Source organism: Chiloscyllium plagiosum, chromosome 8 (assembly GCF_004010195.1).
Source record: "Chiloscyllium plagiosum isolate BGI_BamShark_2017 chromosome 8, ASM401019v2, whole genome shotgun sequence".
NCBI lineage: Eukaryota > Metazoa > Chordata > Chondrichthyes > Orectolobiformes > Hemiscylliidae > Chiloscyllium > Chiloscyllium plagiosum.
The window spans coordinates 14,714,611-14,720,273 of record NC_057717.1 but is presented as its reverse complement, the minus strand read 5'-3'; positions in this window follow the sequence as shown (position 1 = coordinate 14,720,273).

Here is a 5,663-nt window from a genome sequence, read left to right as displayed (position 1 = left end):
TGGCTGTAAGTAGTTCACATACCTTTGCTAAGAGCTCCACAATTTCTTCCCTAACATCCCACAGTGTCCTGTGATACACTTAATCAGGTTCTGGGACTTGCCATACCTGTGTGTTTTAAAATCTCCAGCACCACCTCTTCAATAACATGCACTCTTTTCAACTCATAGAGATATACAGCATAGAAACAGACCCTTCGGTCCCCAACTCATCCAGGCTGACCAGAAGATCTAAATAAATCCATTCCCTTTTCCAGCATTTGGCCCATATACGTCTATACCCTTACTATTCAGATGCCCATCCAGATACCTTTTAAATGTTGTAATTGTATAAGTCTCCATTACTTTCTCTATCAGCTCATTCCATACACACATCACCATGTGTGTGAAGAAGCTGTCCCTTCAGTCCCTCTGTAAACCATTCACCTCTAACCTTAAACCTATGCCCTCTAGTTTTGGACTCCCCAACTTCTGGGAAAAGGCCTTGAATGCTTACCCTATCCATACCGCTCATGTTCATATAAACCTCTATAAGGTCATCCCTCCGTCTCCGATTCTCCAGTGACAGTAACCTCAGCTTATTCAGCAACAACCCGGGCAATATCTTGTTAATCTTTTCTGAGCCCTTTCAAGTTTCACAACATCCTTCCTGTAGCAGAGAGACTGGAATTGCAGAGAACTCCAATTGTGGTCTAACGTATTACTCTTGTTCCCTGAGTTCCCCAGTCTTTCTCCACAGAAGTTCTGGAGTGAAAAAATAGTTTAGGGTCTTAGCAAATATCCTGCAGTTCCAAACAATGATGGCCTCATTGATCTTTAATGGACACTATTTGTCCTGAGTTACTTGTGCACTCTTAGTATACTGATACAATCACTTTTGGATTCCCCTTTCCTTCTCTGCTGAGGCTATTTCATTTAGCCTTTCTCCATTCCTGTTTTCTACTCAAAGTGTATTCCTGTAGCCCCTGTATATCCTCAGGGATTCCCTTGATCCAGCAGGCTATACCTGACATGTGCCCCCTTTTCCTTGACCAAACCCTCAATAGACAGCCAGTGTTTCCGAACGCTGTCAGCATTGACCTGCACAAAAACAGGAACATGCTGGCGCTGATCGCACAATTTAACTCACTTTTAAAATATTCTCACTTGCCAAACTTTCCTTTCCCTGTAAATAATTCCCTTCCCTAATCACATTTTGAAAGTTCCTGGCTAATACGATCAAGATTGGTCCGGCCCCATTTTATAACTTGCACTTGTGGACCAGGCCTGTCCTTTTCCAAAGCTGTTTTCAAACTACTAGAACTGTGGTCCCTTTGGCAAAATGCTTTCCCACTCACATCTCAGTCCCTTTCCCTACCTTAATTCTTAAGTGGAGGTCAGGTTTTGCCCCTTTCTCTTTTCAGGCCATTTACATATTTATTGGCAGTTTTCTGGAACACAATTACCAAATTCCTCCCTTACAAACCCTGAACACTGGCTGTCCCAGTCTAGGTTTGGAAAGTTCAAAAACCCTACCATAACAGCCCTATTATTATGGTTGATATTTAAGATGTCCCGACATATTTGTTCCTCAGTCTGCCACAGATTATTCGGGGTCAGCTGTCCGATCGTATCAAATTGATGTCCCATTCTTATTTCTCTGTTCCACTAACATAGCTTCACTGGGCGATCCTACAGGAATATCCTCTCTAAGTACTGCTGTGATGATTCATGCAATCAAATCCCACCACCACACGTCCTCTCTTGCCTCCCCTTCCTGTAGCATCTCTACCTTGAAACAATGAGCTGCCAGTCCTGCCCCTCCCTCAGCTGTGTTTCTGTAATAACTATAATATCCCAGTCCCATGTTCTAATCCATGCCTTGAGTTCATCTTCCTTAGCTGTCTGGCCCCTTGCATTGAAATAAATTCACTTTAATCATCAGTTTTCCCCCATTCCCTGCTATGTTCTTGCCTGCCTTGTCTGCTGAAATTGCTGTCTTTAACTCGTGTACCAGCCTCAATCTTCTTTCAAGCCTTATGACTGTTTAAGGTCCAACACCCTGCCAGACCAGGTTACATCCTCTCAAGCAGCTCTAGCAATTCACTCACCAGGATGTGGGTCCCTCTCCCGCTCCCAGTTGAGGTGCCTTTCCCACCCTGTCTCCCTGTGCTGACACTTTCAGGGATCTATGGACTTGTCCACCAAGGTCCCTGTATTCCTCAGTACTCCGCAAGGACCTACCATTCATTATGTCTGTACTTCGCTTATCGTACCTCCCACAGAGTGTTACCCCACTTCGATCAGACCTAAACTTTGCTTAGATTATCATCTGATCGACATTGGACTGCAGACGGAGACCATCCTCCTCACTGTGAACAACACCCTCACCTTTCATGTCATCTGCAAACCTACTCTTGATAACTTCTGCTTTCACATCTGAGTTAATAATGTTCAATGGTTCCTGCACAGATCCCTGTGGTGAAAATATTCTATCCACCAATTTTGCATCCAATTTGCCAACTTGCCTTGGAGCCCAGTCCTTTTGGACCAGCCTTCCATGTTGGATCTTGTTTAAGGACTTAGTCAAGTCCATGTAAACCACATCATCTGCACAGCCCTCATCAATATGCTTAAGCACCATTTTAAAAAAAACTGAACTGAATTCCTTGGACAGTATCTTCCTCTGCCAAATCCGTGATGGCTAAACCGAGTTGATCCTTACCTTTAAGTATCGATTCATCCTCAAAATTGTTCCCAATAATTTCCCTCCCCTTGCTGTCAGACTATCTGCTCTGTAATTACCTGGCCTATCCCTGCTGCCCTTCCTGAACAAAGGAACCACATTAGCGATCCTCCAGTCATTCAGCACTTCACCTGTGGCCAGCAAAGTATTAAATATATCCACCAGGGCCCAAGAAATCTCTGGGTAATTAGCATGGGGTCAAAGAATGCTTAAACTTTATTGCTGGAACAGCACAGCAGGTCAGGCAGCATCTAGGGAACAGAAGATTCGACGTTTCGGGCACATGCCCTTCTTCAGGAATGCTTGTCCAGGCAGTGACACTCACATCCCATGAATGAATAAATAAAAATACATATGTCTCTCCCTACCTCTGCAAACCCCTCCAGCTGCAGCAATTCATACTGGCTTTGTAACACCATTCAGACCCTGACCCCTCTCTGTAACTCTCTCACTACCTCCAGCACCTTCACGTCTCCATGTTCGTATCGTGTCAATAAACCTTGACAACGTTTCCCCTTCCCATTGCCCTCCTCCTGCTAGCAGACCCATTGCAATCCCTTTAAAACTTACTGTCAAACTCTCTCTCACGTCAGGATTTTAAGTACTTTGTGGTGATCTTCTCAGCCTCATAATCTAATATGATCCATTTTGTCCTGAGTGAGGGACCGGTGGGGATTTCTTGCTGAGTTTTTGTCTGTTTCAGTGGAATGTCCTTTTGTTGAGTATTTTACACTGTTCCTTCAAATGTTTTCCACTGTTCATTTACAGACACATATTTCAGTCTGTTCAGCCTGTTTACCTTGGTCAGTTCTCCTCTCCAACTCATGTAATTGGCTACTTTTGTTTCTAGTTGTAGCTGTACTTTTCTGTGTTTCACTTTAAAACTTTATATTTCTTTAAACCTTTATATTTCTTTAAACTGCACTTTATCACAATTTCCCAGAGGATCTCTCCAGGTGACATTACTCATTCACTAAGTTTTATTGCTCTGAGACAGTTACGTCCCTCGCCAGTTGCACAATGTGTTATTCTAAGAAACACTGAAAAAATTCTCTAAATTCCTCTTCCAATATCAATGTTGTCAGTGTGATTGTCCCAGACTTTGCGAATTTTGACGTTTCACTAAATGTTCACCGTGCCTTTATTAAAAATTCCAATGAATTCTTATTTATTGCAGTGATGAGCCATGAAATGCTGTTCGGTGTCTAAAACTGTTCTGCTGCTTGTGTCCTTGGCAAGTAGTAGCCAGAATTTACATTCAGACTGACTCTACTTCATGATCTGATGCCAAATGCTTTCTCTGTAATGCCTTTCTTACCCATTATTGTTAGTGTTACCCATTTTGCCAGAGTTTGCACAAGGTTGTGAACCATTGAATATTTATGTCCCCCTTTTGTTCGCCCTGTAACCACATCTCTCTGGTGTCTAAATCCCTTTTATCTCTGTGTCACAAATCCATCTACCTTGTTGCAGAGACTTTGTCCATTAATAAAAAACATAATTTACTCGTTCCCACAATTTCCTGTCACAAATGGATTTGCTGATCTACAGTTTTAATTAAACTTTGTCCAATCCTGTTCCTTTCTGTTGTCTTCAGTCACATTTCCATGCTGCTCTGATGCTTCACATTTTCTCTCTGGATTTGGAAAGCTCCTTTCACCTGAAGCCTGTCCCTGCATCCTCTCTGTCAGTTTAAAGCCCTGTCCATAAATCTACCAACGTGATTGGGCAGGATATTGTTCCACTGGAACTGTGCTGGGACCAATCTGAATGGTTTTTAATAAAAAACCAGGTATGGGATGTGGGTGTCTCTGGCTGACTAGCCTTTATTGCCCATCCCTTGCTGCCCTTGAGCTAAGCAGTGGGCTTGCCCATTTCACAGGGTAATTGAGAGGCAAACACTTTGCTGTGGGTATGTCCTGCAGACCACATGAGAGTGAACTGTTGTCTTTCTCTGAAGATCAAATGTTTGGATTTTTATCAATTCTTATTTATGGATTGTTAATTCCAATTTTTAAAACATATATTCATTTAAAATTGCACATGGTTAGAAGTTAGAAAGAAGAAGAGGGGTGGTCACTTTGTTGGGATTGTATTGTAGACTGTTGTAGACCCAACAGATACCAGAGGAGCAGCTGTGTAGAGAGATTGCAGATAACTATAGGAATAATAGAGGAGTGCAGGCTGAAGATTTTAATATTCCCTGTATTGACTGGGCCACCTAGAGTATAAAAAAAAACTGGACGGAGGGCAATTTTTCAAATGTGTCCAAGGAAGGTTCCTAAATCAATATGCAGAGGGCCCTACTCTCCTCAGGCAGGTGCAACACTGGACCTCCCCTCAGAAAATGAGGTCGGGCAAGTGACTGAAGTGTCATTCAGAGAGCACTTTGGGTCCAGTGCCCACAACTGTCTTCGTTTTAACATAGTTATGGAAATAGATCAGCAGGTCCACAGATTGACGAGGAAAACTGAAACAGGGCCAGGTTTGGGGCCATTCTGCAGGATTTGGCAGGCGTCAATGCTGTGAATTTAAAATTGCACAACGCCCAGTTATAATCCAACTCGCTTTGAAGCACTGGTGATCACTGTAACAGATGAAAGGCTTAAACTAAATTTGTTTGATATTATATTCCATGACACTGCCATCCTGTTGCTATAAATTCTGTACCTTAGGATTGTGCTCCATAACTACCTGATGAAGAAGCAGTGCTCTGACAGCTAGTGCTTTCAAATAAACCGGTTGGACTGGAACCGAGTGTTGGGTGATTTTTAACTGTGTACACCCCCAGTCCGACACCGGCACCTCCATATTATGATTCTAATCGATCGGGTGAGTCTGTTTGAAGGAAAAGGAACAACTGGCAAATGGGAGGCTTTTCAAAGTGTGATCTCAAGAATCCAGGACCCGAATGGCCCCAGTGGGGTAAAGGGAAAAGCTG